Source organism: Delphinapterus leucas, chromosome 18 (genome assembly GCF_059928025.1).
Source record: "Delphinapterus leucas isolate spDelLeu-1000000601 "Yukka" chromosome 18, BTC_Dleu_Yukka2, whole genome shotgun sequence".
Lineage (NCBI taxonomy): Eukaryota > Metazoa > Chordata > Mammalia > Artiodactyla > Monodontidae > Delphinapterus > Delphinapterus leucas.
In genome coordinates, this window is record NC_143146.1 from 62850138 (window position 1) to 62871084 (window position 20947).

Genomic DNA, 20947 nt, shown 5'->3' on the forward strand with positions numbered 1-20947 from the left:
TGCCCCGGTCCGGGAGAATCCCACATGCCACGGAGCAGCTGGGCCCATGAGCCATGGCCGCTGGGGCTGTGCATCCGGAGCCTGTGCTCCGCAATGGGAGAGGCCACAACAGTGAGAGGCCCGTGTACCGCAAAAAAAAAAAGGAAAAACATTATGTTGTACATCTTAAACTATACAGTGTTCTACATCTACTGTATCTCAATAAAACTGGAAAAAAAGAATTAAGTAAGGTATCTGGCTACAATATTAACATACAGAAATCAATAGCCTTCATGTATGCAAACCACCAATAATTAGAAGAAAAAAATGGAAGAAAAGATCCTGTTTCTCATAGCAATAATTTAAAAATCCCTAAGAATAAACTTAAGGGGAAAATTATAAGATATGTATAAAGAAAACTTTAAATCACTGCTTAGGGACAGAAAAGACTTTGGCAAATGGAAATGCCTACCATATTCTTGGATAGAAAGTCTCTATAACATAAATATATTATCAGTTCTTCCTATGTTAGTGCATAAATTTAATGTGATTTCATTTAAATAGCAATAAGATTTTTTAATGGACCAGTTGATTCTAAGTTTATATGGAAGAACAAACAAATAAGTAACCAGGAAAATAATGAGGCGGAACCATCCCTATCAGATATTTAAACATAAACCTAGTAATGAAAATAAAAACAAAAATAATGAGACCTACTTAAACTTAAAAGCTTCTGCACAGCAAAGGAAACCATAAACAAAATGAAAAGACAACCCACAGAATGGGAGAAAATATTTGCAAACGGTACAACTGAGAAGGGATTAATCTCCAAAATATACAAACAGCTCATGCAGCTCTATATCAAAAAAACATAACCAAAAATGGGCAGGAGATCTAAATAGACATTTCTCCAAAGAAGACATACAGATGGCTAAAAAGCATGTGAAATGATGCTCAACATCACTAATTACTAGAGAAATGCAAATCAAAACTACAACGAGTTATCACCTCACACCAGTCAGAATGGCCATCATCAAAAAGTCTGCAAACAATAAATGCTGGAGAGGGTGTGGAGAAAAGGGAACCCTCATACACTGTTGGTGGGAATGTAAATTGGTACAGCCACTATGGAGAACAGTATGGAGGTTCCTTTAAAAACTAAAATAGAGCTACTATATGATCCAGCAATCCCAATTCTGGGCATATCTGGAGAAAACCATAATTCAAAAAGATACATGCACCCCAATGTTCACTGCAGCACTATTTACAATAGCCAAGACATGGAAGCAACCTAAGTGTCCATCAACACATGAATGGATAATGGATAGATGTTGTACATATATACAGTGGAATACAACTCAGCCATAAAAAAGAATGAAATAATGCCATTTGCAGCAACATGGATGGACCTAGAGATTATCATACTAAGTAAGTTAGACAGAGAAAGACAAATATCATATGACATCACTTATATGTGGAATCTGAAAAAAATGATACAAATGACCTTATTTACAAAACAGACACAGACTTCAGAGACTTCTAAAACAAACTTATGGTTACCAAAGGGGAAAGGTGGTGGGGAGGGATAAATTAGGAGTTTGGGATTGACATACACACACTACTATATATAAAATAGATAATCAACAAGGACCTACTGTATAGCACAGGGAACTCTACTCAATATTCAGTAATAATCTATATGAAAAAAGAATCTGAAAAAGAATGGATATATGTGTATGTATAACTGAATCATTTAGCTGTACCCCTGAAACTAACACAACATTGTAAATCAACTATACACCAATATAAGATAAAAATTAAATTAAAAATAAAAATAGGTAATTTCCTGGCGGTCCAGTGGTTAGGTCTCTGAGCTTCCACTGCAGGGGGCACGGGTTTGATCCCTGGTCAAGGAACTAAGATCCCACATGACACGTGGCATGGCCAAAAAAAACTTAAAAAATTAAAATTAAAAAAAAAAAAACATAAACGTACTCAACAGTGTGGACCTAGTACATAAATAACCGTACAGGTCAAAGACAGAACTGAAATGAACCCAGATACACAGAGGAAATTATTATATAATAATAAGATTTTCAAATCAGTGTGGAAAAGATAATGGTAAATTAACTGGGTGGTCATATGGAAAAAAAAATTGGGACCATGTGTCATACCTTACACCAGAAAAAAATTCCAGGTGGTTAAAATATTTAAATGTAAAAAATAAAATTATAAAGCAGAAGAAATCATAGGAGAATTCTTTTATAGTCTCAGAGCAAGGAAGGCCCAAGTATGGTACCGAAAAGGAAAAGCAGACAAATTTTGTCACATAAAACTGGAGATTTTTCGAGACAAGTATCATCATAAGCAATGTTAAATCCAAATGTCAAACTGTGGGGAGGGTCAGGAACCATCTGTAGTTTATATCTCAAAGAGCTGATTTTACTCATATACAAAGAACTCCTATACATCAATAAGAAAAATTAACAGAGCAAAAGAATATGATGAGACATAAGAAAATGTGCCAAATGCAGGTGGGATTAATGTTGCTAATCAATTGACCTTAGAATTGGGGTGAACCCAGCTCATCACAAGGATTCTTTTTTTTTTTTCTGGTACGCAAGCCTCTTACTGTTGTGGCCTCTCCCGTTGCGGAGCACAGGCTCCAGATGCGCAGGCTCAGCGGCCATGGCTCACAGGCCTAGCCGCTCCGCGGCATGTGGGATCTTCCCGGACCGGGGCGCGAACCCGTGTCCCCTGCATTGGCAGGTGGACTCTCAACCACTGTGCCACCAGGGAAGCCCAAGTATTCTTAAAATTATAAGGAGGAGGCAGAGAGGTTCAGAGAAAAAGACATAACCATAGACACAGGGTCAGAAATGTGCATTCATAATAAAAGAGATGCATTCATAAAAAAAGAAATCCACATTAAAAACCACACTCAGATCCCATTTTTAATCTATTACATTGGAAAATATCAAAAAGTTTTAGGACAACTTTAATGGCAAGGATGTGGGGAAAGAGGCATTGTCATATACAGCAGGTGAGAGGGTACTAGTACAACCTCTATAGGATGACAGTTTGGCAATATCTAATAAAAATCACATGTATTTAATGCTATCAAATAGCAATTCCAATCAAATAATTTATCCTATAGACATACTAGTACATATGAGAAATAATGCATGCATTAAAGCATTGTTTATAGTAATAGGAAAAATCACAAATGAACCAAATGTCCATTAATAGGGTACTAGTTAAATGAATTCTGACAATGGAATATTACACAGCTGTAAAAAAGAAATAAGGAAGGTCTTTACTGATATGGAAAAATTTCTGAGATATATAATTAAATGAGAAAATCAAGGAGCAGAAGAGTGCCTACAGTATGCTTGATTTTTTAAAAAGGGGAAAAGGACATACATATATGGTAAAAAGTTTTAAATGCAAATATGAATATGATTTTATATATATATATATACACACATGCATGCATGCACGCACACACGTAACTGTTGGCATGAACAGAACTGAAACACAAGAGACCAGTACTATTGGCTGCCTCAGGAGAGCAGACCTGGGAGTTAAGGCCAGAAGAATGAGAGAATATTTTCAATGTATACTGTTTTGTGCCTCTCTAATTTTACAACCTTATAATTATAATACCTTTTCTAAAAATAAAATATAAATGCAAGATTGTGCCTAAAAAGAGAATGTATAACTTGGGATTTTATTATTTTTCAGCCCTCTGAAACTGGAATGCCTCCTCTACCCATAGGTCTCAAACTGTACTTTTACTGCTTAGTGGATACCAACCAAGTGGGAGTTAAGCTGAGGATATGCTGCACTTGGGTCTAGTGGGATATACTTATGTGTTGTTTTGCAGTTTCTTGACTGTACATAGTTAAGTCATGGCTGGTGTCACAGGCTAAGAACGGCTTCCAGAAAGGTCCCCATCAGCCCACGGGTCATACTGGCATATGAACACGTCCTTTTTGGCACCTGACACTACAAGAACTTGGGTGGTCAGAGAGAAATAAGGCTTGAAATGTCCTAAGCCCAAAGCTTGTCTCGGGAAAATCCTTCCAAACCCCAGACATGTAAAAATGTGAGCAGAGAATTCAGTTCTCATAGGGGCCTTGTCCAGAATATGCTCAATAATACAATTATAAACATGCCACGCATTATTATTTTTATTTCCATGGGAATTACATGGAACAGAATTTATTAGTATGCCTGGGTCCATAAAACACAAACCTATAGTAATTTAACACAAATATTTTATACTTCAGTATATGAAGTCACATGTTTTGTGTATCCCAACTATCAATTTAAAATATTTTGATCTTATATATCAGTTATATTGCAATAAAACTGGGGGGAAAATTTGTGATCAATTATGCTAGTAAAGTCTGAATTACCTTTCTACTCTCTCTACAGAAAGATAATCTGATTTTGGTATAGTATTACGAAAATCACTGTTATAAGAAGAGGTGGACAAAAAACGTAGGGGGAAAGTATTATAGATGTGGGACGGGTACTTAGTTCATTAAAATATTAGACTTTTTCTGGATCTTGTGATTTGTGTGATATTGGTCAGGTATTTCCAATTTGTAATTTGTTGTGATTTCTTTCTTCATTCTAAATATTTGTTTTCTTACCTGTTTCGAATATTTTCTATCTTTTTTTTTTAAAGGAGTCCCCACAAATTATGTAAGCTTCAGGCCCCAGACTCACACCTGGTATTCAGGATCAATTTAAAATTTAAATTTTCCAGTCTCTTGTGAGAAGATTAGAACTGACAGCACAGGGCGCGACTCCCATTTTTATTCTAAGGACTATAAATCCCAGATCAGCGAAGTAACTTGAACCGGTGGAAACAAAGCCCCCGGGTCTCTAAAACTCCCATTAACTCTCTTCTAAACCTCTGTCTCCTCGGGGCACAGAAAACAAAAAGAGGTGTCCCCCAAATCTGCTTCCACCTCAGCCTGCTTGTCCTCAAGTGCTATCACGCTCCCTACCTACTCAAGGCGTCAGGACACTTCTCATTTTATATCTCAAAGCAGAGATTTAACCCTAAGACTTACTTCTCCCGGTAATAGAACCTCCACACAGCTACACATCACAGGCTCATCCGTAGGACCTGACATGAACCCAGCTTATGAGAGACGGCCCCAAATTCCCAGGCTGCTGTGCCACTTTGAATTGCGTTACACAGGAGGCTTTTTCCACCTCCTGGCTATTTCACAAAATCCAAGATTTCTTAGCAGAACTTTTTACCAGTTTGTTCTGTTCAGCTATTGAAGCTTTAGTTATAACTCTAACCTGAAATCTATGCGAAACCCTCAATAGAGGTTTTTGTTTGTTGGGGAAAATCTCCCTATACCTAGCAATTGTGAGAATGCACCATTCAATTCTTTCTTGCCAAGAGGAGCTGCTGCAGGGGATGTAGCTGGCTGTCAGGATGATGCCTGGGCCCAGTGGGAGTGCCAGGCCACTCCTCCCACAGCAGGATCCTCTAGGGGGCAGTCTTTGCTTGGGCTCCCTATTGGCTGGCTGAGAGCTTCTCAAAGCTGGACCAAATTCTCCAGCTCCTTCTACCAACACTTCCTCCCCTCCAAGGTGTCAGACCAGCATCTCCGATCAACGGTTCTCCCCTCTCCCATTCTCCCTCTCTTTATTCTTCAAGGTTTCTCCCCCCAGTGACTCTCCTGCACATCGAATTTCATCTTCGCATCCGCTTCTCAAGGACTCTGATGGATACACCACCCTAGAACATTTGAATCGTGTTTGTAAGACGAGAAGAAAGGGCCGCTTTTCTTTTTGCGAAGAAAGAAGGAAAAGAAGATTTACAGGGCACCTACCAAGCGTCAGGTATTTTCAAATACGTTGTCTCGTTTAACTCATAAAGGTAAGCACTATTATTCCCAGATTTTTAAAAATCTAAGGGGAATTCTGGTGAGTAAAGTGGCTGCTGATGCCCTCAGTATTTTTACAGAGCGGCCAGCCCTGCTTAGCTTTCTAGAGAAATTCTAGATTTGGAGCCAAGATGCAGTTTTCACGAGCCTCGGTAAGGGATGCATTTTGTTGTAGGTTGAATGGAATGAGGACTGTTACCTGCAGTAATCTCATATCCTTCCTTCACCCCAGCCCCTCTCAGACAAGAAATCTGCCAGTGGGCCTTTCCCTCACTGATATGCCCATCCCTCTTGTTCTAAGAATTCTCTGGCAAAGTCCAAACTGAGGGGCTTCCCTGGTGGCGCAGTGGTTGGGAGTCCGCCTGCCGATGCAGGGGACACGGGTTCGTGCCCCGGTCCGGGAAGATCCCACATGCCGCGGAGCGGCTGGGCCCGTGAGCCATGGCCGCTGAGCCTGTGTGTCCAGAGCCTGTGCTCCGCAATGGGAGAGGCCACACAGTGAGAGGCCCGCATACCACAAAAAAAAAAAAAAAAAAAAAAGGTCAAAAAGTAGCTTAAAAGGTTGGACAGCTATATTAATTATGATAGCACCAACTGCTGGAAGATTGACCCCTCACTTTTGACACCCAATAGAAGCTTGTATCCTGCTTGCCCCACGGCAGTGGTGGCAAGGAGGATGGTGAGGGGGCCTTGGCAACAGGCAGTCAACCACTAACCAGATCCACAGTGGCTCTTCCATTGTCAGTGCACGGCATTTCCAAGGTTGACTTGGGTGTCAACATCCAGGTAATATGGAGAAGCAGGTAGAGAAACACCTGCTTCTGTATCACTTTTGCTAACATTAGAGCCATGGATGAGAACCACTCACGTGGCCACACCTGGATGCAAAGGAGGCTGGGAAGTGTGTCCCTGGCTGGACAAAAATGTGACACTATGAAAGAGAAATGTGAGCGTTTGGGTGAGAGCTGGCTATCTCTGCCCAGTAGGCACTGCTACCTAGGATGACTACCATCTCATTTTGTCCTGGGCACTCTCAGTTTTAGCACTGCAAGCTCCATATCCCCGGAAACCCCTCAGTCCCAGGCAAACTGGGACAGCTGTCACCCCATTAATTGAAAGTGAATTAATAATTTAAAATAATAACTTAGAAAATGGACAAAATTGCTTTTACATGCATTCAGGAGATGTCAGAAAAAAACCTGAGCAGGTAATTAGAAAGATTGGTTTTGAACCATTTTTTCCAGATGGAGAATTTGCTAACAGCCAAAGGTAAAATTTTAAGAATTCATGAACACACTGATTAGCAAGTAAAAGAGTCGCAAACACCTGAAAGTAAATTGGAAATAAAATATAAAAGCAATAAAATCCCAAACCATTAAAACCATTCAATATGCTAGAATATGAGCAGAAATGCTTACTAACATACAAAATACTGCTGAACTGCCTCTCTGGCAAAATAAAGTTATCAATATGTGAAAAAATTGGGGTGATATTCATTTTTGCCAGTTCACCCTGTTGGTCAATGTGTTATTCCATCAATTTGTCTTTAACCACGTCGCGATTCTCTGCAGAGAAGCCCTCTCAAACCAACCCAAACACAGGCAATCCCTGCCTTATCTTGTCCCCAGTCCTTTTTGTCTTTGCATCTTTCTGCAGCTTTGCTTTGCTAGATTTTGTTCTCCTTGTAAAACAAGTACCATTTATCTCAAGTACAAAGGCCAAATGTTCCCTTTTGGGGTGCTCTCCTCTCCTGCTTTCTACAACCTCTTGGTGCAAAGGGCAACTCAAATCAATGGAAGAAATAAAGCCTGAGAAGACCAGGTCCTTATTCTCTCCAGAAGGAAGTGATGCTTCTTTATTACCCTCCCATACACACACACATATCAGAATTATTACCCTCCCTCCCTCATGCTCACATCATATTACATTCAGCTGCGTCTGTGAGCGCCTTTCATGGGCTGCTGGGAATGTGTGACCTTTGCCACTCTGATTTCCTTGAGGGATTCCTTAGGAATTTCACATTGTATATTACTCGTCTTAGGAGCTCAAAAAACACAAAGCCTTGAAGTTTGATTCAAAAACATTAGATGAGGAAGAGATCCACAAACTTAGTCTCAGGAGAAAGTGAAATTCTCTAGGGAGACTGGAATACTATAGCATTTGCATTTAAACAATTTTGAACAGCAATTTCTGTGAGAAATTTGAGCTCTAGAGGGCTATGCAGACATATCAATAAATTCTGGCTTTCCACTGTAGCTTTTGAGAACCACAAACTTTTCATTCTTATCCCGTGCCTTTGAGTTTTCAGTGCACTGACTCCAGCTAAATTTCCTGGGCGGTGGAGTTAGTTTGTTTAGGTCATTGCTGATTTAAAGAAAGGGAGTGGGGCTGAACCAGCTTTTCACAGCTGTGAATCCCAGTTGTGAATCCCCAGGGTGCTAAAATAACAGTCCCCTGCACTAATCCAGCCTGGGCTTTTCCTGGGGGCTGTCATTACTGCAACATAAGGTGAACTTGGTGGATAAAAAGTGCCAAGGCTGGGGAATTAGCAGTGATGCAAAATCACGTCTCTGGCATAATGAGGGGCTGTGAACGGAGAAGAAGGTAACCACAGAGACCGAATGGCCATACTATAGCCACTGTATATACTGCTATATATATATTATAATATGCATTTGATATATGTATATACAATATATACACACATTATTTTATATATATATGTATATACTATAGCCACTATATATACTACTATATATATCTACGACAAATAGGGGCTACATGTGTATATATATAAATATGTGTGTACACACACACTCTCTGACCACTATAGCCACTACTATAGCAGCTCCCTGACCTCCTGCCCATCTGTCCAGTACCCCTATTCCCACCTCACTGGCCTCCTTCAGCACCTTGAGTGCCATGCTGTCACCCATTGCACAGCCTTCGTGCCTGCCCTTCCCACATCTAAATCTCTCCCTTCTTCTACAAACACCCCTCACCTACTCACTCGTACTAATCTTAAGGTCCCAGCTCAAAGGTCACTTCCTTAGAGGAGGCTGTCCTCTCAAATGAGGTCAAATCCCCCATCATAAGCTATTTTTTTTCCTGCACAGCAGTGTTCGCCGTTTATTATATAATTAGGCTAGTGTTGAAATAATATCCGTCCTCCCCAATGGACTGTTAGTTCCAGGAGGACAGGGATCTTGTCTAACTTGCTCACCTCTGCATGCCAGAGCCTAGAATAGTACCTAGCTGTAGTAGAGGTTTGATTACTATCGGTGGCATGGATGGATTTGGGTCTGATAAGGAACCCAGCCAAGACGCAGTATAGGTGGAGGGGAGAGGGCGTCCGCGGTGGAGACTCCCCCCAGGTAGCATGGCTGTGCCCTAAAGCGGTGGTTCTCAAATTTAAGCCTGCAGTAGAATCACCTGGAGGGCTTGTTAAACTGCAGATTACTAAGCGCCATCCCCAGAGTCTTTGCTTCAGTAGGTCTGGGCTGGGACGGGAAATTTAAAAATAACAGGTTTCCAGGTTATGCTGAGGCTCCTGGTCCTGGGACTTCCTTTTAAGAACCACTGTTCTAAGACATCAGGCAGTTTCCAAATAGCCTGCTAGAAGCAATCCAGCCACTCCCAGGCTTTTCTATAAGGAAAAGTAACCAACACACCAGATCTTGGCAATCTCACTCTTATTTACATCAGTGATTCTCAGCCATCAGTGGGCTGCAGAATCACCTGTAAAAATGCCCAAAGCTCAAACCTTGGAGATTAAGTTTCCGTTGATTTGCTTGGGAACTCAACATCTACAGTTAAAAATCCTCCTCAGGTGATTATGAAGTACAACCAGGATTGAGAATCAATGACTGAGATCATGGTTGGTAATTCAACCAAAAATTTTAATTGTTGCAGATGGCTAACCTGTAATCACTGAGGTTTTTCCAAGAACCATGTTGTGCTCCTTTATTGGACTAAAGACTAGTACCACACAGCATCATTACAGGTAAAACAGAAACCTGTCTCTTACTCCAAATAACCATGTTAAAGGAAACTGTGCTTGGCGTCAGAACCGAAGACCAGAGGGTAGGAGACCATTCATTCCTTCAGTTCTTTACTGGGGGTTGACTACACCAGGTATGGTATTAAGTGCTGGGGACATAATGATGGCTGGGACACAATGAGGTTGGCGACTGTGAACATCAGAAGGACACAGAGATGAGGGGAAACAAGACCCCATTTGGTCCAGAGACACAGTCAGAACTGAAAGGACCTACCTGGTGTCCTCCAGGGCCCCCGGGGTATCCACTTGGTCCCAGCAGAGCCGAGACGCTGAACGCAGGAGCAGAGGCGTCTGAGACCTGTAATACAAACCCGGCAAAGGAAAACAGCTTGACTGGGCGCACCTGAGCAGACTGGGTTTGGCGGTCTGAAATGCTGCGTGTCAGGGTTGGAGGGGAAGTGTTGATATATTACCATCGGGGAACGGGTTGTGCCCAGGGATCCCGCTCTGCTGCAACCCCTCAACTAGGGGGTTCTGGCCATCAGGGAAAACGCACACACACGCACAAACATCACACTAGCAAAATTAGAACGAAAATCTCACTAATGTCTGAGCAAGTCCCATACCTTTGAAATGCTGGGCCCTCCAGAAGTAGCTGGTTGGGGACTGAGGCCAAACTGGAGCCTCCTACTCCCCTGTCAAATGATACCTTTGAGCAGATCTAGGTTCTGGCCACTCAGAGAGAGGTCGGAGAGCCAGCGCATCCCCTGAGAGCTGGGTGGAACCCGGCCGAGCGGGAGTCTGCAGGCCAACCAGCACCCCAGGGACTGCGGTCTGTGGAAAGTTGCGGGCCAGAGCTCTGCCCGCTTCTCCAGCCAGGCCTCATCTGAGAAGCACCAGAGGAGCTGTTTTCACCAGTAGGGGCGCCCAGGCCTCACGCAGACCAATTAACCAGGAACCGGAAGGTGGGGTCAGACAGAGGTCTTTTTCCTGAGCCCAGAGGCGCATGAGGAGTGATTGCTGTGCAGAAAAAGCCTCCTGATGGGACCCCGTTCGCAGGCTGAGCCACTGCCGGGGAGGGGCTGCGAGAGGGTTGGCGCTTCTTCCTGCCCTGTGAGGTCGGCAGTCAGCCTTCCTCCTGCGGAAAAACGTGCACCCTGGGCTCTTAAAATCAGCTGACTCATTCTTAACTCCCGTGGTGTAGAGAGAGGACGGTGTTCAACGCCCCATCCCTGCTCAGGACACACAGAGTACCCCCCTACTTTCTCTCTGCTGAATGCTGCCCCTTCCCTTATTTATTCAGCAAACATTTGTGCAAAAGAAGAGGTCTAGATTTACTGAGCACTTACCCGGTTCAGACAGTGTCTGCGGCTGAGGAGAGAGCAGGGGACAGCAGGGGTGCTTACAGAAAACAGTCTAGAGCCCAGAAACAGACACCAACGTGTAAACAAATAAATGGACAATGTGTCGGCTAAGGGCTGCCATAACCCAGGATGATATTATCATGAGTCGTTTGGAGGGAAGTGTTTCTGTGGATTGCCTGGTCAGAAAAGGCCTCTTTTCTGAGAACATGACATTTAAGCAGAAACCTGAATTATAAGAAGAAACTGGCCACCCTGGAGCAGAGAGTCCCAGGCAGAGGGTACAGCAACAGTGCAAAGGCACTGAGGTGGGAAGAGCTCGTATCTAAGGAGCACAGAGGACAAGGTCAGGCAGTAGGAGGGGCCTGCACATCCACACGGAACGGGAGGCCACAGGAGGAGAGAGGCGATATGACTGGCAGTGGGTTTTTTTTAACATCTTTATTGGAGTATAATTGCTTTGCAATGGTGCGTTAGTTTCTGCTGTATAACAAAGTGAATCAGCTATACCTATACATATACCCCCATATCTCCTCCCTCTTACGACTCCCTCCCACCCTCCCTATCCCACCCCTCTAGGTGGTCACAGAGCACCGAGCTGATCTCCCTGTGTGATGCGGCTGCTTCCCACTAGATACCTGTTTTACATTTGGTCGTGTATATATGTCAATGTTACACTCTCACTTCGTCCCAGCTTACCTTTCCCCCTCCCCGTGTCCTCAAGTCCATTCTCCATGTCTGCATCTTTATTCCTATCCATGACTGGCAGTTTTTAAAGATCGCTCCGGCTGCTGTGCGGAAAATAGAACGCCATACAAGGAGCAAGGGAGGAAGCTAAGTGACCAGCACGATTCTCCAGATTAGAGGCCACGTCCAGCGTCGAGGATGTGTGGTATCAAAGCACAGGCTGCTGTGTGCGCCCACTGAAACCCTCACTGGACCGTTCTATGGAGGACTTTGGGGCATTGTTCCTGGCTCTGCACCATAGCCTGTTTCTTTGGCCCTGCCAGAGATGCTGTGAGCCACCAATATCCTTTATAAAAATTCTAATTCTGCTCAGAACAGCCAGAGTTGGATTCTGTTCCTTGCCACTAAGAATTTGAACATGGTTAAGCACATCTTGAAATCAATAACAAATAATTCAGAAGTTCTTATGTGTTAAATACAAGTGATACACTGACATAACTCAGTGTAGGATTAGAGAGCAGAAAAGTATGGTAACATGATTTAATAATAAAAAGACCAATGACTCCAGTTTGCTGGACCTGCCTAGTCTGTATCTGCTGACCCCATGTACTTATTAACAGCTCTCTCATTCTCCAAAGCTTCCTGATTTGGAGGATAAGAATCATCCTTCTTATTAAGTCCTGGAGCATAACTTTGATTCTGGGTCCCCAAGTCAAAGCTTCCCGACAGGCCTCTGTCTTATGGCCCACCCAGCCATGACAGGAAACAGCTCCTTTTACAGTACCAAATGTCACGGCAACTGCGGGGCTGCGGGGCATCCATCAGTGATGAGCCTTTTTTGGTAACCATACCAATGCTCTCACTCTTATGGGGGCTGAATTGTCTCCCCACCCCCAAATTCATGTGCTAAAGCCCTAACCCCCAGAAACCTCAGGATGTCACTGTATCAAAAGATAGGGTCTTTAAAGAGGTAATGAAGTTAGGGTGGACACTTAATCTAACTTGACTGGTGTCCTTATAAGAAGAGGAGATTAGGACACAGACACATACAGAGGAAAGAGCATTTGAAGACACGGGGAGAAGACAGCCATCGACAAGCCAAGGACAGAGGCCTCAGGAGAAACCAACCCTGCTAACACCTTGATCTCAGACTTCTAGCCTCAAGAATTGCAAAAAAATAAATGTCTGTTGTTTAAGCCACCCAGTCTGTGGTACTTGCTATGGCAGCTCTAGCAACTAATACACTCACGTAACACAACGTAGACCGGCATTCTCTCAAAGCCTCCACCTTAAACAGAACTTTCCATTGCCCTGACCTACAATTAGCACCACTCAGCCGAGGGACCCTCAGCTGCTGCAACGTGGGCCAGCTAATCTGCCCAGGCAGATAATCCAAGCCAGTTAATCTTCAGTACCTGGCAGCCCACTTCTGTGTAATCACCAAATATGGAGAGTTAGGGGTTAACTGGGGCTCCTTTAATCCATGCTGACTGCCTGTCTCTGTGTATACAGGGTACAGAAGGTTAAAAAGTATTAAGAACCTTAACCATGAACTTGACTCATGCCCACTGCTCCTGGCAAAGCAGGTTTCCAGGGTTACAGACTTGATGCCCGATCCTGTCCTCATACATAATACTTGCTTTCATCCCTGTGTCCTGGAGCCAACTCATAGATCTGAAGGTTCTCAAAGAGAAAGGCTTGTCATGAGACTGGTCAGCTGTCTGCTATCAAGGCCTTTTATGGGATCAATCAACAATATTTTATCAGGTATTCCTGGCACTGTGACGGTTTCAAAGAATTATCACCCTTGGTTCCTGCCCTCAAAACAGTGACTGTATAGCTGGGGTTGATGTGGTTTAAGAACTTCAAAGTTAATAAAAATAAGAGAGCTGAGTAACTAAGCAAAGACCAGGACCAGCTCCTGGTTCTTTGTCTCGTTAGCTGCGTGACCGAAGTCAATTCTTCCACCTCTGAGTCTCAGGGACCTCCTTTGCCAGTTGAGGGTAAGAATACCTTCCTCACAGGGTTCTTGTGAGAAGGGAACTAAACAGTATATGGAAAAAAGTGTCCAATGAGGAGCTGGCACCTAGGAGGTGCTCCTTTTTAAAGAGAAGAAATTGACAAGTGTAGGCCACGCTCGCAATAGCTGTGAGGGGAGACTCAGGAAAAACATAGGACCTCGTTCTCACATTTGTCCAGTATTTACTGAGCACCTACTATGTGCCAGAAACCCAGGTCTATGTTGGGAATACAAGACCAGGTCCCAAGATGCTCCCGGTCAGCCGGAAGCAGACAAGCTATAACCAGACAGGTGTGGGGCAGGAAGCGGGAGGGGCTCTCACCTGAGGAGGGTGTGGCTGAGTTTCTGTAAGGCTGACTCAGCAGGCCCTTCACTGAAGAGATCTATCAGGAAGGGTGTCATTTTCACACGCGTGCGCGCACGTACACGCATGCGTGCACGCACACACACACACACACACACACACACAGAGTTTATTGAAGTTCTCACTTTGCAGTTCTATGTTTTGCCTATAATGGCACCAAGAGACCCACATAGATTTATAGCCATTTTCAGGTTTCTGTAATGTGATGGGTTTTTGCTTTCTATTTTCTCTTCTACAGAAAATGAAAACATAGATGAATGTCTATGATGATTCGAACTATAAAATATTTACAGACATGCGGTCTGTTTTCCCCTGAAGTCCTGATGTTTATCATATGCCAAGGTCCTGAGGCAGCCAGTTTGGTCACACAGTCTGTGAGGCCTCAGCCGCTGACCTGTGGGGTGAGGAAGGCGGGTCTGAACAAGCCTGGGCTGCAGTCTGAGCTGCCCCCTGCCAGCACTAACCAAGGGGGATGGACAGTTGGGTTCCATCTGCTACTGTCATTCTTCTGGGGGGTCCAGTTTGAGCAGGGGTGATACCTAAAGTCAGGTGGGGGTAACATCATAGTTCTCTGTGGTCCACCTGAATTCAGGGAGGGCCCCAAGCAGATGCAAGGTAAGGGGTCTTCACTCAGACCAAACAAAGACCCAGGGAGGAGGGGGCTGGTCCAGGGCTTAATCCGTATGCGGTGCTTTCTGCGTGACATCTCCCACGGGCCTCACAACCACCTTAATGAGTAGTTCTTCATGAACCTCATTTTACAGACGAGGAATCAGAAGCTTGGAAAGCTTAGGAAGCAGCCCAAGATCCCACGGCCAGTAAGCAGAGACCAGAAACCCAGCCCAGGTCTGACTCCCAGGTTTCCATCTTTAACCTCTACACCCCACTGCCTATAGGTAAAGTGCCTGGGCTTTCAGTAAACACGGGCTCATGCCCACAACACCATCAGGTCCCCAGGAGCAGGATGAGGTCCAGGCCTCGCCCACTTGGGTAGATAGGTTCTACCTGTGTTTACTGGCCTGGTCAGCTTTGGCTTTGGGGCCAGGTAGGGCTGTTCCTCCAGCTGAGGAGGGCTGGGGGAAGTGGGGTGAAGAGCTGACAGTGGAAACAGATAAGAAGTGAAAAATTCAGGGCTTGCATTTCTTCTATTCCAAATATATAAAATAAACATTTGGATGGCAAACTGAGTTTTCTCCCTGGATGTTTCGACACACAGATTACAGATCTTCACATTTTCCTCATGTTCGGGAATTTTCTAAGATGAGATTCTGATGCTTCATGGTCACTCTGGTCATTCTGAATGCATCTGGTAAGCCCAGAATAGAAACGGCTGGTGTTTCAACAGCACATCATCCATACAGTTTTCATGAAGAGTTTTACCTGGAAGAAGCAAGACAATGGATACCCCTTGCAGTAACAGTCACTAGAAATGTTTATTTCATAAGGAAGAATGTTGTTATATTCAGATCTATGAAACAAGTTGAAATGGAGCTTCAGCCAGGGGACAGAAGCTGACACCAACATGGTGCATGTCAAGATGCTCCATATCCAGAAGACAGACCTATTCCCTACTTTGGGGACCAGAGGGAGAGCCCCGGGCATTTGGGGGGGTCTATCCGACCTCCAGCATGTGGAAAAGGAGGGCTCAACCCCCGCTGGGGTTTCAGGAACAGGGAAAGAATGTGGGAGTAGGGAGGACCGGCCAAAGGGTCACTGGAGTCAGCAGCCAGAGAAGGGAGCACGGAAAGACTCAAAGCATAACCTCCTAAGGATGGGTGAAGTCCTAATTCCAGGGGCAAAACAGAAGATCTGAAGCAGAGAAAAGGCAGGACTGAGTTAGCCAGAAATGATGGCCAGAGTAGACGTGATTACACAGGGATAGGCCTTTATAGCCTGTCCTCATAGCCCTCGGATGAGGCCCTCGGCTGGGGGAGGGGGTCTGTGAGAGATGCTCCCTGGTTCAGACACATCCAAAGGTGATTCCCGAGCAGCTCCCTGGCACTGCCAGCAGGCGTGGGCACCTCTAAACATAGGGTGATGCTCCCTTGTAGTAGATTCCTGGGGCTGCTGTAACAAAGTACCACATATTGGTGGCTTAAAACAACAGAAGTTTATTATCTACAATTCTGGAGGCCAGAAGTCCAAGATCAAGTCCATCCAAACAGCCTCATCTTTACTTGACAGCTTCTGCAAAGACCCTATCTCCAGATGGGGCCACATTCTGAGGAATTAGGGTGTTAGGACTTCAACATATCTTTTTGGGGGGGACACAATTCAGTGCATATCACCCCATTTTTACCAGGCCTTCAAGCAGTCAGTGCTCCTCAAACCCATCTGCCCATTAGGTATTAAAAATACCAACATCTGGGCTCTACCCTGAGACTCTGATTCACTGGGGCTGGATGGGGCCTAGGCACCTGTACTTTCTACAAGTTCCCCCAGGCGATGCAAAAGCATGGCCCAGTCTGAGCACTTCTGTCCTGGGAGTAAAACAAGGTAAGGAACCAGAGACACAGGGCTGTCCTCTGCCTGGGTGAGTCCTGTGCCCACCACTGTCATCCTGGGCTGTGGCTGAGCAGCCCCGAGGGGGGCGCTTGGATGGAAAACATCAACTCTTCGGAACAGCATTAAATGATAGCTCCCAGTGTCTTAGGATGAGGGAGTCTGGGGTTTTCATGCTTTTCAACCACTAAATAAAAAACGTGTCTGGGAGGGGCAAGGGTAAGCTGGGATGAAGTGAGAGAGTGGCATGGACATATATACACTACCAAATGTAAAATAGATAGATAGCTAGTGGGAAGCAGCCGCATAGCAGAGGGAGATCAGCTCGGTGCTTTGTGACCACCTGGAGGGGTGGGATAGGGAGGGTGGGAGGGAGACGCAAGAGGGAAGAGATATGGGGATATATGTATATGTATAGCTGGTTCACTTTGTTGTACAGCAGAAACTAACACACCATTGTAAGGCAGTTATACTCCAATAAAGATGTTAAAATAAAAAACAAACAAACAAAGTGTAACTAATCTTCCTCTTCATGAAGATGTATTTGCCTAGGCCTACCCTAAGGAGAGTGCTGGTGGTTTCCAGAGCATGTGATTGCCCGGCAGGCCAAAGGGCCAAAGGTTTTAAGTGAAGCTGAATATTGTAAAGAAAATTGAGACTGACTCACCTTGCTGCAAGGTAAGACGGGAGATCACAGCCACACCTCCAGCCCAGGAAAGAGAAAAGTAATGAAAATCTAGATGCCTGTGACAAACCCCTTAAGCACCTACAGGCCTGATTGTATGCTACTCAAAATAATTTTTGCTCTATTTTTAAACACTGTTGAAATCAAAACTAAATTAATATGGGCTCAAATTTGAAGGGGAGGGAAAAAGGCACCAACCTCCATAATGAACAGACAAGCTAATTAACGTATCTGAACAGAGGATGGAAACTGATTGGAAATCATGTGGATTTCACTCATATGAGAGAGAAAGCAATTTAAATGTTCTCCGGCATATTAATTAAATCTAAAACGCACCCAGAATGCGTGTTGTTCCAGCTTCTTGCTGAGTTCCGTGGGAGAGGCTTACCTTGCCTTCTGACCAATAAGAATTTCTCAAATGCGTTCTGAAAATGTGTTTTAGAAGCAGGGCAGGAAGGACAAGCATGCAGTTGGATGTATGTTATTGGGCCTGTGTTACGGTCACCCTGGTGAGGATCAAGCCCACCTCTGGCCTCTTCTTTCTTCCTATGTCCTCCACCCACCCACCGGCTGGACAGGCTCATCTAAACTCGGAGTAACCGGGACCCACTGATGCTAAAGCCAGGATGCCCAGCTGCTGGGCTGCTTGGAGCCCCTTGGCTAACGCCAGTTAGGAGCAGCCTACAATCTAGTGTTAAAATTATGCCGCTATTCAGCTGGGAATTTTTCCTAAAGTCACAGTCATAGGTCCAGGAAGTTGTGGCCTCTGCAAGTACCTGATCACGACTTACCCAGGGAGGTGTTTAAGTATCCTCCTCCTTACCACATCGCGGGCAGGAGTCAGGCGACGGAGCCTTGATCCCCACCAGCTGTGTGAACACAGTCAACACTAGACACAGCTCCAGTTCATGCTCTCACTGTGCCCTTTATTTTCCATACTATAATAGTAAGTATATTGCTTTTAATGCTATTTGTGTGCTGACTATCCTCCCTCTGGACTGTAAATCCCTATGCAGACAGGACCATGCGTATTTCACTGCCCACTCCCGCACCCAGCACAGTGCCTGGCATGTGGGAGGTGCTCAGTAAATGTCTGCTTAATGAAAGAAATAAAAAAGGAGGAGAAAAAAGAAAGGTGCACTGGTGGGGATGGGAGCGGGAGAGAGAGACAGACAGAGAGAAGGCAGGCAGGCAGGCAGGAAATGTTTCTAACCTCAGTTTCCTCATCTGAAAAATGGGCCAATTATTCCTATCTCCTAGGATCGTTATGACTAAATGACTATTTGCTCCTTCATTTGTCTTCTGGAGGCCTTTGTACAAAGTGCTATGATGGAATTTTACATGGATATTCATTTGCACATGCCTCCCCTTCAACTGTGTGCTTCTCTAGGGCAGGGGCTGTGTGTTTCTTTCACTGTGTAACCCCAGCCCGCCAGCGTCTGGCACATAGCATTTAACACCTGCCTGTGTGCATCCTGCCTCTCCCAGGAGGGGACCCTGGCAGAGGCAGTCGGCCCAGACGTCCACCCTCAGCATCGCCCAGTTCTCCAGCCAGTTCTGTGCAGTCCCAGCTGCCTCACCTATGAGATGGAACGCATACTCTGCCCAGGCCTGCAGAGAGGAATTAGAACGATGCTGCTCTTGAGGTGGGAAAAAAGTGCCTGGATTCCTGGGCCCACTGGTCATTTGCATAAATTTGCATCCCAGGCTGGGTCTGTCCTCCCTCTGGTCAAAGCTCCCCTATTTGGTGGGCTGGCCTTTCTCTCCCCCAGGCATTTCGGAACAGAGGGTTCTGGCCACCACCTGTGCTGCTCAGCTCACTCAGCCTGAGCCCCCAGAGCTGTGGCCATGGCCTTCCCAATGGGTGGAGGACTTCCCAGTACTTGCACTGGGTCATTTTTCTCCAGTAGACTTACCTTCCTGTTGATAGCAGGTTTCGCCCTTGTTCAAACCAGTTTTCAATCCCCAGCTTTTACGATAACTAACAGAAAAGTCCACTGGGCCCTGAGTCCTCACAGGCATGGAGAAGGATTCAGAGGTTTTAGAAATTAAGATTCACCACTTGTACCATATCCTGCTGTGATGTTAATTGCAGGTCTCAATTCCCATTTTACAGATTGAGGAAACTAAGGATTTGCAATGTAAGTAATTTGTCCAAGATTGGGATTCAGGTTTGCTGACTCCAGCACCTATATTTGACACCCCCTCTCCAAATTTCCCAAAATATCCATGCAGAGAATTCCCTGGATGTCCAGTGGTTAGGACTCTGTGCCTCCACTGCAGGGGGCACGGGTTTGGTCCCTGGTTGGGAACTAAGATCCCACATACCACGCAGTGTAGCCAAACAAAAACAAAGACAAAAAAGCCCAAAATATCCATGCAGTTGACTGTCTCCTCCAGCAGCCAGCCCTGGAAGGCATCCGGTGGGACTGTCCGGACTTTTTTGCTTATGGGCTGGGATGAAATGGGAGAAAGAACGACCAAGGCCTGGGGTCCTGCACCTGCCCTGGGGGTTCACTCAGCTCTCAAAGAAACTGACTTCTAAAATCCACCGCCTTGTGGCCTGAAGTACCTGAACCCACACAAGCCAACAAACGGCACTGCCTGGGCAGACACCGCAGGCAGCAAATGTACATTTTTTTTATCATTTGTGTGCTCGCTTGCGTCTAATTGGCTGCCCAGAGAATAGCAATCTACCAGTGGTGTTAGAGACATGCCCTTTCTTTTTGCCTGGGGACAAACCCCTCTAGGCTGGGACCCCTCTGAGAGAGGGAGAAATCTCAGCAGATGGGTGGCAAAACAGACGCTCAATGGGCTCCATTATTCTTGGAAGATGGCGGGGCTTCAAGGGCCTGGAGCTAGTCCACCCAGGTTTACATCTGAGCCTGATACTTCCTAGAAGTGTTTTAGGGCAAATCACCTCTCTACGCCTCCATCTCTGATCTATACAGTAGGAACCATAGCCAGCACCTGCCTTCTAGGTGACATGAGGATTAATGAAATACAGATAAGAATCTTAGCTCAGTGCCTAGAACACAGTAAGGGCTTAAAACGGGAACCACGTTTCTTTTTTTATACCGCCATTCTCCTGGGCTTGGACGTGGCCAATTCTTTCCTGACCCTTTTCCTGTTTTGACTGCCAGGATGACGGGCCTGGCCTCCGAGTAGATGGCATGATGGCTGCCGGCCCCATCACCCCACCCCAACTGGCCCAAGAGTCAGTGGCCGGAGCGCGGACCTGGGCGCTCCCCTGGTACACACGTACCTTTCCCGAACCTTCTTCCTCACCTCACTGGCATTGGCATCCCAGAGGATAGAAAGAAAAGTGAAATAAACAACAAGTTATTCCACTCATCAGAGTGCAATCACAGGTATTTGGGGTTTTCTTTACATTTTTATTCTATTAAAATATTTCGGCCATGACCATGAGG

At 45.1% G+C, this 20947-nt stretch overlaps 1 long non-coding RNA gene across 1 annotated transcript in view; it reads right to left on the reverse strand.

Annotated features, from left to right (window-relative positions):
* LOC149746868 (uncharacterized) overlaps window positions 1–11811 on the reverse strand; it is a 52176-nt gene extending 40365 nt beyond the window's left edge. The window contains exons 1-2 of the long non-coding RNA XR_016388709.1: window positions 10524–11811; window positions 10172–10255 (exon numbers count right to left, since the gene is read on the reverse strand). This is a non-coding gene — a long non-coding RNA (uncharacterized LOC149746868). The remainder of the gene's footprint in view (window positions 1–10171; window positions 10256–10523) is intronic.
* Window positions 11812–20947: the final 9136 nt, after the last annotated feature.